The 17,584-nt window shown below is 47.2% G+C and overlaps 1 protein-coding gene across 5 annotated transcripts in view; it reads right to left on the reverse strand.

Moving 5' to 3' along the window:
- LOC144592816 (anion exchange protein 2-like) overlaps positions 1 to 17,584 on the reverse strand; it is a 200,576-nt gene that overhangs the window by 144,635 nt on the left and 38,357 nt on the right. The window contains exon 1 of one of the 5 annotated variants that reach the window (XM_078397937.1): positions 16,611 to 16,733. The exons of the other annotated variants lie outside the window; for them this stretch is intronic. The gene's annotated coding sequence lies outside the window, so the exon portion shown is untranslated. Of the gene's footprint in view, positions 1 to 16,610; positions 16,734 to 17,584 lie in introns of those variants that run through there. 5 annotated transcript variants of the gene reach the window in all.

Here is a 17,584-nt window from a genome sequence, read left to right on the forward strand (position 1 = left end):
GCGGGAGCAGCTGCGACTCGCCTTAGGCTCGGGCTGCGTGGATGCCGACATCGGGAGCTCCGGCAGCGGCAGCGGGTTCGCCCGCCCCGGATCGCGGGGCTTGGGGCGCGGACATTTCACCGTCCGGCGCGGCCTAGGATGGCCTCGGGATATTTCTCTGCTGGGCGGGGGCTTCAATGTCGGGAGCCACGACCGCCCCGACGTGCAACAACAGCGGCAGCAGCGTGTTCGCCCGCCCCGGATCGGACTTTTCATCAGCGGAGCCGGCCGTCTTCGGAGGCTGCGGGAGCGGCTGCGACGCGACGCGCCTTGGGCTCGGCCCGCTGTGGACCGTCCGGTGCGGCCTGCAACCACAACAACCTGACTGCGGGCGAGGACAGCAGGAGAAGGGAAAGACATTGTGGCCTTCCATCACAGTGAGGAGAGGACTGGAGGAGACTCACTGTGATGGATGTTTCTTTGATGGATGTTTCTTTTTTTTGTGTTTTTGGGGTTGGGTGGTTTGAGTGCCTGTTTGATGCTTTTATTGTTGGACTGTGTTTTTGGGGGTTTTGGGGTGTGTGATTTGAATGCCTATTTAATGCTTTTATTGTTGGACTGTGTTTTGGGGGGTTTTTGGGGTTGGGTAATTTTGGGTGCCTGTTTAGTGCTTTTATTGTTGGACTGTGGGTGATTGAATTAACATTTTGTTCAAGATGGCCGCGCCGTTGTGTTTGGCTGCCTGCCACTGTATGTTTCTTTTTTTTTCCTGGTCAGATGTACAGCACTTTGGTCAACGTGGGTTGTTTTTAAATGTGCTATACAAATAAATTGACTTGACTTGACTTGACTATTGTGAGGCTGTCACGCCAAGGGTCCAGGTCGAGCGAAGGTGGGAGACTGTTTCAGGGGGGAGTGGACGAGGACTACAGGAGACCCCAGTGGCTGTGCCTATTGCAAATAGGTATACCCTCTTGGGAACTGTCGGGGCAGAAGACGTTTCCAGTCCGAGTGGCGGACCTGTTGGCAAGGATACTCGACAGGGGAGACCGAAGTCAGGAAGAGCCGTAGTGGTCGGTGACTCCATCGTCCGAGGGACGGACAGAAGATTCTGTGGCAGCAGGAGGGACTTGAGGATGGTCTGTTGCCTCCCTGGTGCCAGGGTTCAGCACATCACGGACCGGCTTCAAAAAATCCTAGTGAGGGAAGGCGATCAACCTGAAGTCGTTGTGCATGTGGGCACGAATGACGTCGGGCAGAAGAGGAAGGAGGTGCTATAGCGGGAGTTTAGAGAGTTGGGAAAAACACTGAGAAGTAGGACGTCGAAGGTGGTTATCTCTGGACTGCTACCGGTACCTCGTGCTGGTGAGGCCAGAAACAGAGAGATAGAGGGTATGAATTTATGGCTGAGGGGCTGGTGCAGAGAGCAGGGATTTAGATTTCTGGACCACTGGGATCTCTTCTGGGCTAGGGGTGACTTGTACAAAAGGGACGGGTTACATCTTAACAGCAGGGGGACAAACATTCTGGCAGGCAGGTTTGCTAGTGTGACACCTGTGGCTTTAAACTAAGTAGTGGGGGGGAGGGGTTGACAAATTGTGAATATGAAGATTAGGTAAAAAAAAGGGAATACAGGAGATATTGCAAAAGACTCTCGGAAGTATGGGAACAGAAGTTCTAGAGGGGAAAAGAAATTAAGGGCAGGGCCAATTGTGACCGATGTGAGAGGGGAGGTGAATACAGAAGTTAAAGTGTTGTACTTAAATGCGCGTAGTATAAAAAATAAAGTGGATGAGCTTGAGGCTCAGTTAGTCATGGGCAAGTATGATGTTGTAGGGATCACTGAGACATGGCTACAAGAGGACCAGGGCTGGGAACTGAATATTCAGGGGTACACAACGTATAGAAAAGACAGACAGGTGGGCAGAGGGGGTGGGGTTGCTCTGATGGTAAGGAATGATATTCATTCCCTTGCAAGGGGTGACATAGAATCAGGAGATGTTGAATCAGTATGGATAGAAATTAGAAATTGTAAGGGTAAAAAGACCCTAATGGGAGTTATCTATAGGCCCCCAAACAGTAGCCTCGACATAGGGTGCAAGTTGAATCAGGAGATAAAATTGGCGTGTCAAAAATGTAATGCTACGGTGGTTATGGGAGATTTCAACATGCAGGCAGACCGGGAAAATCAGGTTGGAAATGGACCCCAGGAAAGAGAGTTTGTAGAGTGCCTTTGAGATGGATTCTTAGAACAGCTTGTACTGGAGCCTACCAGGGAGAAGGCAATTCTGGATTTAGTGTTGTGTAATGATCCTGATCTGATAAGGGGACTAGAGGTAAAAGAGCCATTAGGAGGCAGTGATCACAACATGATAAGTTTTACTCTGCAAATGGAAAGGCAGAAGGGAAAATCGGAAGTGTCCGTATTACAGTATAGCAAAGGGGATTACAGAGGCATGAGCTGGCCAAAATTGACTGGAAGGAGGCCCTAGCAGGGAAGACGGTAGAACAGCAATGGCAGGTATTCCTGGGAATAATGCAGAGGTTGCAGGATCAATTTATTCCAAAGAGGTGGAAAGACTCGAAGGGGAGTAAGAGACACCTGTGGCTGACAAGGGAAGTCAGGGACAGCATAAAAACTAAGGAGAGGAAGTATAACATAGCAAAGAAGAGTGGGAAGACAGAGGATTGGGACTCTTTTAAAGAGCAACAAAAGTTAACTAAAAAGGCAATATGGGGAGAAAAGATGAGGTACGAGGGTAAACTAGCCAATAATATAAAGGAGGATAGCAAAAGTTTTTTTAGGTACGTGAAGAGGAAAAAAATAGTCAAGGCAAATGTGGGTCCCTTGAAGACAGAAACAGGGGAATTTATTATGGGGAACAAAGAAATGGCAGACGAGTTAAACCGTTACTTTGGATCTGTCTTCACTGAGGAAGATACACACAATCTCCCAAATGTTCTAGGGGCCGGAGAACCTAGGGTGATGGAGGAACTGAAGGAAATCCACATTAGGCAGGAAATGGTTTTGGGTAGACTGATGGGATTGAAGGCTGATAAATCCCCAGGGCCTGATGGTCTGCATCCCAGGGTACTTAAGGAGGTGGCTCTAGAAATAGTGGAAGCATTGGAGATCATTTTTCAATGTTCTATAGATTCAGGATCAGTTCCTGTGGATTGGAGGATAGCAAATGTTATCCCACTTTTTAAGAAAGGAGGGAGGGAGAAAACGGGTAATTATAGACCAGTTAGTCTGACATCAGTGGTGGGGAAGATGCTGGGGTCAATTATAAAAGACGAAATTGCTGAGCATTTGGATAGCAGTAACGGGATCATTCCGAGTCAGCATGGATTTACGAAGGGGAAATCATGCTTGACAAATCTACTGGAATTTTTTGAGGATGTAACTAGGAAAATTGACAGGGGAGAGTCAGTGGATGTGGTGTACCTCGACTTTCAGAAAGCCTTCGACAAGGTCCCACATAGGAGATTAGTGGGGAAAATTAGGGCACATGGTATTGGGGGTAGGGTACTGACATGGATAGAAAATTGGTTGACAGACAGAAAGCAAAGAGTGGGGATAAATGGGGCCCTTTCGGAATGGCAGGCAGTGACCAGTGGGGTACCGCAAGGTTCGGTGCTGGGACCCCAGCTATTTACAATATACATTAATGACTTAGACGAAGGGATTAAAAGTACCATTAGCAAATTTGCAGATGATACTAAGATGGGGGGTAGTGTGAATTGTGAGGAAGATGCAATAAGGCTGCAGGGTGACTTGGACAGGTTGTGTGAGTGGGCGGATACATGGCAGATGCAGTTTAATGTAGATAAGTGTGAGGTTATTCACTTTGGAAGTAAGAATAGAAAGGCAGATTATTATCTGAATGGTGTCAAGTTAGGAGGAGGGGGAGTTCAACGAGATCTGGGTGTCCTAGTGCATCAGTCAATGAAAGGAAGCATGCAGGTACAGCAGGCAGTGAAGAAAGCCAATGGAATGTTGGCCTTCGTAACAAGAGGAGTTGAGTATAGGAGCAAAGAGGTCCTTCTACAGTTGTACCAGGCCCTGGTGAGACCGCACCTGGAGTACTGTGTGCAGTTTTGGTCTCCAAATTTGAGGAAGGATATTCTTGCTATGGAGGGCGTGCAGCGTAGGTTCACTAGGTTAATTCCCGGAATGGGGGGCTGTCGTCTGTTGAAAGGCTGGAGCGATTGGGCTTGTATACACTGGAATTTAGAAGGATGAGGGGGGATCTTATTGAAACATATAAGATAATTAGGGGATTGGACACATTAGAGGCAGGAAACATGTTCCCAATGTTGGGGGAGTCCAGAACAAGGGGCCGCAGTTTAAGAATAAGGGGTAGGCCATTTAGAACGGAGATGAGGAAGAACTTTTTCAGTCAGAGAGTGGTGAAGGTGTGGAATTCTCTGCCTCAGAAGGCAGTGGAGGCCAGTTCGTTGGATGCTTTCAACAGAGAGCTGGATAGAGCTCTTAAGGATAGCGGAGTGAGGGGGTATGGGGAGAAGGCAGGAACGGGGTACTGATTGAGAGTGATCAGCCATGATCGCATTGAATGGCGGTGCTGGCTCGAAGGGCTGAATGGCCTACTCCTGCACCTATTGTCTATTGTCTATTGTGTACTCTGGGCAAAAGACTCTGTGCATTTACCCAATCTATTCCTCTCATGATGTTGTAAACCTCTTTAAGATCACCGTATCACAAAATGCTGGAGTAACTCAGCAGGTCAGGCAGCATCTCAGGAGAGAAGGAATGGGTGCCTTTCTGGGTCGAGACCCTTCTTCAGACTGATGTCAGGGGGGCCGGGCAAAGGAAGGATATAGGTGGAGACAGGAAGATAGAGGGAGAACTGGGAAGGGGGAGGCGAAGAGAGGGACAGAGGAATTATCTAAAGTTGGAGAAGTCAATGTTCATACCGCTGGGCTGCAAGCTGCCCAAGCGAAATATGAGGTGCTGTTCCTCCAATTTCCGGTGGGCCTCACTATTGCACTGGAAGAGGCCCATGACAGAACTGGGAGTGGGAGGGGGAGTTGAAGTGTTCAACCACTGGGAGATCAGGTTGGTTAAGGCGGACTGAGCGAAGGTCTTGAGCAAAACGATCGCCGAGCCTGCGTTTGGTGTCGTCGATGTAAAGAAGTTGACACCTAGAGCAGCGGATACAATCAATGAGGTTGGAGGAGATGCAGGTGAACCTCTGTCTCACCTGGAAAGACTGTTTGGGTCCTTAGATGGAGTTGAGGGAGGAGGTAAAGGGACAGGTGTTGCATCTTCTGCGGTTGCAGGGGAAAGTGCCCGGGGATGGGGTGGTTTGGGTAGGAAGGGACGAGTGGACCAGGGAGTTATGGGGGGAACGGTCTCTGCGGAACGCAGAAAGGGAAGGGGATGGGAAGATGTGGCCAGTAATGGGGTCCCGTTGGAGGTGACGGAAATGTTGGCGGATGATTTGTTGGATCCGCTGGCTGGTGGGGTGGAAGGTGAGAATGAGGGGGATTCTAACCTTGTTACGAATGGGAGGAGGGGGAGCAAGAGTGGAGCTGCGGGATATAGAAGAGGCCCTAGTGAGAGCCTCATCTATAATGGAAGAGGGGAAGCCCCGTTTCCTGAAGAATGAGGACATCACTGATGCCCTAGTGTGAAACACCTCATCCCGGGCGCAGATGCGGCGTAGACGGAGGAATTGGAAGTAGGGGATAGACTTTTTTGCAGGGGACAGGGTGGGAAGAAGTGTAGTCCAGATAGCTGTGCGAGTCAGTGGGTTTATAGTAGATGTCAGTCACTAGTCTATCTCCTGTGATGGAGATGGTGAGGTCCAGAAACGGTAGGGAGATGTCGGAGATAGTCCAAGTATATTTAAGAGCAGGATGGAAATTGGTAGTGAAGTGTATTAAGTCAGTGAGTGGGTACAAGAGGTAGCACCAATGCAGTCATCGATGTAGTGGAGGTAGAGTTCGGGGATGGGGCCAGTGTACGTCCGGAACAGGGATTGTTCGACTTACCCGACAAAGAGGCAGGCATAGCTAGGGCCCATGTGAGTGCACATAGCTACGCCTCTGGTTTGGAGGAAGTGGGAGGAGTCAAAGGAGAAATTGTTAAGGGTAAGAACCATCTCTGCTAGGCGGAGGAGAGTGTTAGTAGATGGGGATTGGTTGGTTCTACGGTTAAGGAAGAAACAGAGGACTTCAAGACCATCCTTGTGGGGGATGGAAGTGTGGAGTGACTGGACATCCATGGTAAAGATGAGGGAGTGGGGGCCTGGAAACCAGAAGTTATCGAGGAGACGGAGAGCATGTGAGGTGTCTTGGACGTTGGCGGGGAGGGATTTGACCGGGGGGATAGGATGGAGGTGGAAATAAGTTCGGTGGGACATGAACAGGCAGAAACAATGGGTCTGCCGGGACAGTTCTGTTTATGAATTTTAGGTAGAAGGTAAAATCGGGCCGTGCGGGGCTGGGAAACGATAAGGTTGGGGGCATTAGAGGGTAGAGCGCCGGAAATGGTGAGGTCCGTGATGGTGTTGATGATTAAGGCCTGGTGCTCGTCGGTGCATCTTTAAGATCACCCCTCAGCCTCCTGCGCTCTAAGGAATACAGTCCTGGCTTACCCAACCTTTCCCTATGGCTCAGGCCCTCGAATCCTGGCAACATGTTCGTAAATCTTCTCTGTACTCTTTCCAGCTTAAAGACATCCTTCCTATAACCGGGTGATCAAAACTGAACACAATACTACAAATGCAGCTTCACCGACAAGGTAAAGAGAAAGGAAAGAGACTGCAGAATATAGAGTTACAGCTGCAGTGAAAGTGTCTGTTTCCATACTGACTCAATGTTCCAAGTCAGGATGGTGTGCAAGTCAGTCTACAGGAGCCAACACAAGCGGCTCTCACAAATGGAACATACATATATGGGGATGGAGTTGTGCACAGACTTAGGCAGGGTCGGGAGAAATGGCTTCCGTTTGTAAAGAACACTGACAAAGACCTCAGCATTTACTCCAATCTGACAAATTACACTTAAACTGATACCAGACCTTTAACCAGAGTTTTGTTTACTCGTCCTGAAACATAACCACTGGTGTACCTGTGCAAATGCATTCATCGGTGGAATGAGACATCGGGGCAAGGAAACCGATTGTGAAAGAGGCACTCAGAAAAGGGGAACCATTATTGCCAAGTTGATAAAGGAAAAGGCTGTTAGCAGAACCTTCCTGTCTATTGCACAGGCAAGATGGCGGGTGAGAGAGGCTTGGGCTTGGGAGAGGAGCAGGTGTCGGGGTGGAAAACGAGAGCAAAGAGTGCAGGACAGAGGCAGGAGGCAGGCTATCCTTGCCTTTGATGACTGGCTGAAATTCACTGGATAGATTCCTGGATTTCTAGAGCTCTGAAAAACAAGAATTGACCACACTAAAATCTTCTGCCGAAGGGTTTGGCAGGCAGCTGCTCGGCAACTTCCCCTGTCACGGTTATCTCGAGTAGGTGAAGATGAAGGATCGTGCATTTAAAATTAAAATGAGAGGAATTATTTTTCTCAGATGGATGTGTTCCAAAGGATTTTTTTCACTGTCAGAAAGGGACAGAGGGGCAGACCTGGTCTGAGACGACTGTGTGTCCAAATTGTGCTCCAACTCATCTACAGGTTTGTAGACAATACCACATTAGTGGGCCGGATCTTGAACAATGTCGAGATAGTGTACAGCAAGGAAATAGAGCACTTAGTAACATGGTGTCTAAACAATAACCTCTCCCTCAATGTCACCAAAATGAAGGAGCTAGTTATTGACCTCAGGAAGCATAGTGGAGTACATGCCCCATCAGCAGCAACATGGAGATGGGCGAGAGCCTCAAGTTCCCTTGAGTAATTATCACCAACAATTAGTCCTGGTCCAACCACATTGAAGTTACGGCCAAGAAGGTACAACAACGCCTCTATTTCCTCAGAAGACCAAGGATGGATGGCATATCTCCAATGACTCTAACCAATTTCTATAGATGACAATGTGTGGGTTGGTAAGTTAGTTGGCCATTGTAGCCATAGAGTGGTACAGCATAACTCATCCATGCTGACCAAAATGCTCCATCTACACTCGTCCCACCATCTACACTGGCCCAAACACCTAAAGCTTTCCTATCCATTTACCTATCCAAATGTGTTTTAAATGTTGTTATTGTATCTGACTCAACCACTTCCTCTGGCAGCTCATCCCAGACACCTACCATCCTCTGTGGTTGATGATTGGCGATAACTCATTGGGCTGAAGGACCTGTTTTCACAACGTCTCCCTCTGTCAGATAAGTGATATGGCCAGGTGACTACTTTGGAGATTAGCAGAGGCCTGGTGAAATGACTGGCGAGTTACAAGTTTATGTCCTACTGCAGAAGCTTGGGAGTTGTATTCACTGTGCCATTGTGCTGACCTTTTAAATAAACCCACAGGGAAAAGCCAATATGAGAACGTGTGCCTCTTGAAACTGCGGCATTGTCACATAGTCGTATTTTACTTGTGACACGGAAGGCCGTTTGGCCTATCGTGTCCATGCCAGCTCCTATATCAATCCCTCCCCGACTCATTGCCGCATCATATTTACATTTAACACACATGAACGGATACACGGATTGGAAAGGTCGAGAGGAATATGGGCCAAATGCGGACAAATGGGACTCCTTAGATGAGGCATCTTGGTTGGCATGGACCAGTTGGCTGAAGGGACTTTTTCCATGCTGTATGAAACCGAGCCACTCGGCTCATTTTGTTCATGCCAACCAAGGTGTTTGTTATTATTTCTAATCGAATAATATCACTTATTTTAAACAAGGAGTCTGCAGAAAGTAAACTGTCAAGCTGCATCACAGCTTGGTTTGGGAACAGCTCTGCCCAAGACCATCAGAAATTGCAGAAAGTTGTAGATGTAGTCCAGATCATCACACAGTCCAGACTCCCCACTATCGACTCCATCTATACTTCATGCTGCCTCGGTCAATCAAAGACCTTTCTCACCCCGATATTCCTCCTTCTCCCCGCTCCCGTCCAGCAGAAGGCACAGAAGTTTGAAAGCGCTCACTACCAGATTCAGGTACGGCTTCTTCCCCCATGTTATCGGGCTTCTGAACGGTCCTTCCATAAACTAGGGTGCTGTCCAATTCACCTCTACCCCATTGTGGACATTGGACTTTTAGTCTATGGAACTGATGCGCTACAATGTTGAGAACTATATTCTGCACTCTGTATATTCCCCTGTGGTGGTGGCAGGAGCCACAAGGTGTTGCATGTGTCTGGAGCCCTGTTATAAATCCAGATGCCGCTGGCTAGCAAATTTTGCGAAAAAGGGAGTAAGCCTCCTTCTGCCAGTACATAACCTCTGCATCATCAAGACTCTCGCAGTGCCTCCTCGTGGCAACACATGGAACCTGGGCCCATCTTCAGTCCCAGGCTAAACTGCACGGGGATCTCAAAGGAACTCTGGCCCCCAGAGATGCGACATGCTGGCCCATCGGCGTGTGGACACGTCCTGACGTCCATCAACCAGGTCCCAACTATGGGTTAAATAGCACCCCGCTGCCTTGTGGGTAAGGCTCAGGAGAGCCAAAGGCAATGGAGCTGGAGTCCATAGAGACGGTCGGTTTATCCCTCATGCGTCCGCCTTCCGGCAACTCCTGCAACCGAGTAGGCCCCAGATGTAGCAGCCACGCCATTCCTCTGGAATCAGCCTATTAGGTTGAGAGGGAAATGCAGATGCTGGGCAAGTTTGTATTCCCATTTACCTGCCCAGGCTCAGCGGCCAAATCAAATGGAGAGGACACTGAAAAATCCCCCTCTCCAAGCAGACAACGCCAAGCCGCACCATCATCTTCCGCAGATGGACGGATGCCAGAGAGATCTTCCCCCTTGCTCTACGTACTGCTCTTGAGTTTGACTTAATTGTATTTTATGTATAGTATTATCTGATCCGATTGGATAGCATGCAAAACAGTTTTTCGCTATACATGTGACAATACATAAACTTTTGTGCAGCGGGAGCCTTGATTCCAGAAGGGGGTTTCCTTGTTGTTGGCCAAGGGTCTTGTTCCGTTGAGACCCTGTGGTAGCTGCAACACAACGGTGGAGTCCATTAAAACAGGTTTCCCGGCATCTTTCCCTGCTTGGAACTGGCATGGAAGCGAAGCCGCCTCGGCACCAACAGACTCCCTCAGAAGTAGATTGCGGAATGAATGTGGCTGAGTTACCAGGTCCTTTCTTCCTGTCTGCTTGTGTTTTTGTCACGAGATTAGTTCTGCCGGTATGAAGTGCCCTCAGTTCAGTCTTTAAAGGGAATGAACTTTATGCAAAGTCTGCTCAAACTGAACTGGTGTTTTGTAAACACTCATTCTCATTTGATGCCAAGATTATTGTCCATGTGAATTGCTGCCCTGTCTGCAAAACAGTAACAAGTAGGAGCCAAACTCCACCATTTGACCCGCAAAGCTTGCCAGTCAGTAAAATCACGATTCGTCTGCCTGCTGAGCCCATTGTACTGGCACGGGCCCAGATTCCCTGCCATCCCACAATACGCCAGTCAGCAGTAACTCCATTCAGCACGGCACCTTTTCTCTTGAATATCTTGAGTGTCCTTTTGTTACCACGGTGCTCTGCGTAACCTGGAACCTGTCCCAGAACATATTCAGTGTTTATGTGAACCACTGTTTGTGCGGGGAACTGCAGATGCTGGTTAATACAAAAAAAAAACACACAAAGTGCAGGAGTATCTCAACGTGACTGGCAGCATCTCTGGAGAACATGGATAGGCGCCGTTTCGGGTCTGGACCCTTCTAGACTGATTGTAGTCGGGGAGAAGAAAGCTGGCTGAGAGGTGGGGGCAGGAATTTAAACTCTTTAAACCTTTAAACTCTTCCTATCTCACCTGAAAGCTATGTCCTCTGGTTTTTGTCATTTTCATCTGCGAAAAAGGTTCTGACTGTTTACTCTATCTATTCCTCATATACTTCTATCAGATCTCCCTCAAACTCCAACACTTCAGAGAAAACAATCCAACATTTTCCAACCTCACCATATCGTAAATACCCCCTAATCCAGGCAGCATTCTGGTAAACCTCTTCCTACAGCCTCCGAATCCTTCCGGCAATGGGGCATCCAGAGCTGCACACATTACTCCAAATGTGGCCTTACCAAAGTCTTACAGAGCTACAACATGACTTCCTGATTCTTATACTCAATACTCAACTGACCAACGAAAGCAAGTATGCCATAGGCATTCTCTACGATAATCAGTTGAACCAGATTAGGGCCTGCAGATCAGTTTCTCTGGGAACGGACAATAAATGTCAGTGACCCACATCCTGAAACAAAAAATAAAGGAAAGCTCTTTATTCTATCAAGATTGGCAGTTGCTAATCTTTGCTGTGTACGTTATTCCCCTCCACAATTTTCTAATTGTGTTTTGCTTTGCTGTTTTACAGTCTTTTTCACTTCATTACTTTGCAGAATTTTAAGTATAATTTGTGTAAAATTAATGTTTCTGTGTATCTGAGTTGTCTGAGTCTATGAGCCCGTGATACTGCTGCAAGATTTTCATTACACCTGTATCTCTCAGTACTTAGTAAGAATTTCATTGTGCTAAGTGGGATATATGACAATAAAACATTCTTGATTGTTGTACATAATACAAGAAACTTGTCTCTTGTGCAGCCTGGAGAATTTTATTCTCGGTATGAAAGGCTGTCAGCTCCTTTGCTCCTCCCTTGCTCCTCTCAGGATATCCTTCAATGTTTTATTACCAATGAAGCCCTCTTGAAGTACAGCCATGGGAATTACAGCAGCCAATTTATCACAGCATGCTTCCTCCAGCAGATTTCAGTCATGACCAGACAATCTGTTTTGGTCAACTTGATTGAAAAAAAAACTATTGGCAGAGATGCCACGGATAATTACCCGCTTTCAAAATAGCGTCGCGATCATTTAATTTCAACCAAGTGGATAAAAGGGGCCTGGCATTTGTGCGTCATTCAGATGATGAAATATTAAATGAGTAATGTCATAGGGATAGTCTGTTGGCAAAGTTTCAGTAGGAGCTGGTTGGAGTCATAGAGTTATAGAGAAAACAGCATGGAAAATAGTGTTTTATTGTCATAAGTCCCAGACAGAACAATGAAATTCTTATTAAGTACTGAGAGATACAGGCCCACATTGTCCAGAGTCACGTCATACAGCATGGAATCTAGCCTTCAGCCGAACCCGTCCATGTCAACCAAGATCCTCTGTTAAAGGTGGTCCCATTTCCCCCCATATATATCCCTCTAAATAATTCCTATCCATGTACCCATCCAAGTGTATTTTACATGTTGTTATTGCGTCTGCCTCAACTACCTCTGGCAGCTCTTTCCATATACCCACCACCCTGTGTGAAAAAGATGCCCGTCAGGTTCCTATTAAAACTTTCCCCCCGATCTTAACCCTATGCCCTCTGGTCCAAACCAACCAACTGACTAATCCCATTTGTCTGGATTTGCCCCATATCCCTCTCAACACTTCCTTTCCATTTGTCTGTCCAATATCTTTTCAATTGTATCTGCTTTGATAACTTCCTCTGGCAGCTCATTCCAGATACGGACCACTCTCTGAGTGAAAAAGTTGCTCCCGCTCTTAAATCTCTGTCCTCTTACCTTAAGCCTGTACCCTCTAGGGTAAGAATCCTTCACCTTGGGAATAAGATTGTGAGTGTTCACTTTATCCATGCCCCTCATGATATTGTACACCTTAATAAGCTCAGTCTGAAGAACAATCCTGACTTGAAACATTGATTCTCCATTCCTTCCCCAGATGCTGACTGACCCACTAGGTTACTCCAGAACTTTGTGTTTTATTCAAGATTCCAACATTCCCAGTTTCTTGTCCATGTCAACCAACCGCAGCGTCCTATGTTCCAAAGAAAAAGTCCCAGCCTATAAAAGACGAAATTGCGGAGCATTTGGATAGCGGTAACAGGATCGTTCCGAGTCAGCATGGATTTACGAAGGGGAAATCATGCTTGACTAATCTTCTGGAATTTTTTGAGGATGTAACTAGGAAAATGGACAGGGGAGAGCTGGTGGATGTAGTGTACCTTGACTTTCAGAAAGCCTTCGACAAGGTCCCACATAGGAGATTAGTGTGCAAAATTAGAGCACATGGTATTGGGGGTAGGGTACTGACATGGATAGAAAATTGGTTGGCAGACAGAAAGCAAAGAGTGGGGATAAATGGGTTCCTCTCAGAATGGCAGGCAGTGACTAGTGGGGTACCGCAAGGCTCGGTACTGGGACCGCAGCTATTTACAATATACATTAATGACTTGGATGAAGGGATTAAAAGTAACATTAGCAAAATCGCCGATGACACAAAGCTGGGGGGCAGTGTGAACTGTGAGGAAGATGCTATGAGGTTTCTAGGTGACTTGGACAGGCTGTGTGAGTGGGCAGATGCATGGCAGATGCAGTTTAATGTGGATAAGTGTGAGGTTATCCACTTTGGTGGTAAGAATAGGAAGGCAGATTATTATCTGAATGGTGTCAAGTTAGGAAAAGGGGATGTACAACAAGATCTGGGTATCCTAGTGCATCAGTCAGGGGGTATGGGGAGAAGGCAGGAACGGGGTACTGATTGAGAATGATCAGCCATGATCACATTGAATGGCGGTGCTGGCTCGAAGGGCCAAATGGCCTACTACTGCACCTATTGTCTATTGTCACTGAAAGGAAGCATGCAGGTACAGCAGGCAGTGAAGAAAACCAATGGAATGGTGGCCTTCATAACAAGAGGAGTTGAGTATAGGAGCAAAGAGGTCCTTCTACAGTTGTACAGAGCCCTAGTGAGACCGCACCTGTGTAGTTTTGGTCTCCAAATTTGAGGAAGGATATTCTTGCTATTGAAGGCGTGCAGCGTAGGTTTACTAGGTTAATTCCCAGAATGGCGGGACTGTCGTATGTTGAAAAACTGGAGCGACTAGGCTTATATACACTTTAGAAGGATGAGAGGGGATCTTATTGAAACATATAAGATTATTAAGGGGTTGGACACGTTAGAGGCAGGAAACATGTTCCCAATGTTGGGGGAGTCCAGAATAAGGGGCCACAGTTTAAGAATAAGGGGTAGGCCATTTAGAACAGAGATGAGGAAGATCTTTTTCAGTCAGAGAGTTGTAAATCTGTGGAATTCTCTGCCTCAGAAGGCAGTGGAGGCCAGTTCTCTTAATGCTTTCAAGAGAGAGCTAGATAGAGCTCAAGGATAGCAGAGTCAGGGGGTATGGGGAGAAGGCAGGAACGGGGTACTGATTGAGAATGATCAGCCATGATCACATTGAATGGTGGTGCTGGCTCGAAGGGCCGAATGGCCTACTCCTGCACCTATTGTCTATTGTCAATCCAACTGCTCCCTACGACTCAAGCCTGCAAGCTCAGGCAATAGACGATAATAGGTGCAGGAGTAGGCCATTCAGCCCTTCGAACCAACACCGCCATTCACCGTGATCATGGCTGATCATCCACAATCAGCACCCCGTTCATGCCATTTCCCCATATCCCTTGACTCAGCTATCATTAAGAGATCAGGTAACATCCTGGTGAATCTTCTCTGCACCCATTCCAGCTTGATAACATCCTTCCTGTAGCTGGGAGACCAGAATTGCACAGAGTGCTCCAAGTGTGGTCTCACCAACGACTTGTACAGGCTTCTACTTTTCAGGCTACTTTTTAACAAAAGGAGGTCACCGGTCATTCTCCATTCGAAATACAACACCCAAACCATGACATTTATCTTCTGAACAAAGACCCCAATCCTCTTCATGACCTAAAGCCGATCCGAGACACTCTTTAATGATGCATCTCCCAATGTTATAGTGTCACACAAAGGGAGACAACAACCTCTAGTTACAAATGGAGACACAAGCAACTACAGATTCTGGAATCGTGAGCAAAACATAAAGTGCAGGAGGAACTCAATGGGCCAGGCAGCATCTGTGGAGGGAATGGACAGACATCGTTTCAGGTTGGGACCCATTTTCAGACTGACTGGAGTAGGGGATCAGGATCCTTGGTGTCTGTTCATTCCCTCGCAGGATGCTGCCTGACCCGCTGAGTTCCTCCAGCATTTTGATTTTTATTCTGGTTACAAATATGTTGGCTTCTGCAAAAGCTCACATTGAAGATCAGCAACTTGATCAGCAACCAGCTCCCTCTGATGTTGCTCAATACTGCACTCCAGTTATCAGTAACCTGGCTACTGCTGAACACATGCTTCTCCCATCAGACACTACTGATCACATTACATTTTGTGGTCTTTGTCCCCAGGCAGTAAAGATCATCACAGGCATAGATATTGGTTTATCATTGTCACGTGCACAGAGGTACAGTGACACTTTGTTTTGCATGTTATCCAATCAAATCAGATAATACTATACATAAATACAATCAAGTCTACCTAAAGAACAACAGCTAGAGCAAAGAAGAAGATATAGAAATATAGAGTGCAGAGTATAGGTCTCAATAGTAGAGCGTACCAGTTCCAGAGACAAAGTCCAATGTCCCCAGGTATCACAATTACTAAAAGGCAGTCATTCTCATCAGAGATCCTGGCCAAAGACAATCAGCCTTGGATATTGGGCCTCTCAGGACTGAGAAACAACCCAGCAGAGGCCAACAAGGTACCATCCCTGGAGCTCCCACACCTCACCCATCCCAGCTGTCCTGGCCCAAGACCAACCAAGCCAACCTCAAGACACAAGCATGCGAAGAGTTTGTGGGTTGAGAGAGATCCATCACACCCCACAGTGAACACAGTGAACCAGTGACCACACTCACTGCCCATCAGGCCCCACTGGACACAGTGAACCAGTGACCACACATTGTATTTACTACAAACCCCACACTGGACACAGTGAACCAGTGACCACACACTGTATGTACTCCAAACCCCACACTGGACACAGTGAACCAGTGACCACACACTGTATTTACTCCAAACCCCACACTGGACACAGTGAACCAGTGACCACATTGTATTTACTCCAAACCCCACCCTGGACACAGTGAACAAATGGCCACTCTCACTATGTGACCATTAAACCCCACATTGGACACAATGAACCAGTGTCCACATACTGTGTGACCATCAAACCCCACACTGGACACGGTGAACCAGTGACCACAAACACTACAAATCTGTGTCCACTACAAATCTTGGTCTCCCATTACTGCAGAATAAATCCTATCTAACCCTCCATTCATCAACTGTGAACCTGAACCAGTTACCATTGGAAACCTCCGACTCCCTCTCTCTGAGAGCACGTTTAGTCAGGAAACTGCTCCTTACTGAACAGCACAGCTGCTGACCTGCCTGTTCCAGCTCACAGCTTCCGATCATCACAGTTCCGTCCCCAAGACCCTCAGGTCTCCCACCATCAGAGCGGTTGCAACTTCAAACCATCCCTGCAAAACTTTCACTTATTGAAGTGGCCTCAATTAAATGAATAAATCAGGACAATTTCAAGCTCCACTTTTGATTCATCTGGTCTTATACACAGTCAGCAGCCCCAAAGTAATTGTTCAACAAATGCAACCACAAAAAACTCTTGGCAACAGCGACTAACCTGTTGAAGAAACGATCAGAGATTGACGACACACAGGGGGTCACACAAAATCAGCATCAAAAGACTTGGGTTTGTTGGAAGGAGCGGACAGGAAGGAGTGTTCGACTGAGCTCAGCGAAGGCAGCCACAGAATATCAGAGAAATTAGAGCAAGTGGGAACTGAAAGCTGTGCCAAATATTCAAATTCCTGCAACTTAACATGATGATTAAATTAACATTACTGCACCCACATTCTCACATGACTCGTTCAAAGAATTACTCAGACATACCAGAGACGAGCGAGCATGTTACAGAGATCGGAGCACCAAAACCCTCGGGAAACAGGCATTCGACCATGGAAACCATAGACAAGTGAATGGTAGGGTGCTTCCAACACGGCAGCCCCCACCCCTTCACACCGCTCCCACTCCTCATGCTCCTCACACAGTTGTATAGTTGCACAGCATGGAAATAGGCCATCCGGCCACCAGGTCCATGCCAACCAGCATACACCCGCCGTATTAATCCCATCTCCCAACACTTGGCTTGTAGCCTTCTGTACATCGGCAGTTCAAATGGTTGTGTAGACATCTCATATATGCTTCCTGCTGTGCATTACAAGCACTCGCCACTATCCGTGAAGGAGGACCCGCTCAGATACCTTCCAAATCTCTTTCCCCTTACCTTAAATCTACGTCATACAGCATGGAAACAGGCCATTTGATCCAGTTTGACCATGCCAACCAAGATGCTCCATCTAAGCTAATCCCATTTGCCTTAATTTGGCCCATATCCCTCCGCACCTTTCAAATCCATTTACTTGTCTATGTGTCTTTTAAATATTGTTATTGTATCTGCCTAAACTACCTCCTCTGGCAGCTCGTTACACATACCCTCGGAATGAAAAAGTTGCCCCTCCGGTTCCTATTAAATCTTTCCCCTAAAATGTGTAGGACACTTATTTTTAACACAGAGGGTGGTGGAACGTGCTGCCA

Source organism: Rhinoraja longicauda, chromosome 4 (assembly GCF_053455715.1).
Source record: "Rhinoraja longicauda isolate Sanriku21f chromosome 4, sRhiLon1.1, whole genome shotgun sequence".
Classification (NCBI taxonomy): domain Eukaryota; kingdom Metazoa; phylum Chordata; class Chondrichthyes; order Rajiformes; family Arhynchobatidae; genus Rhinoraja; species Rhinoraja longicauda.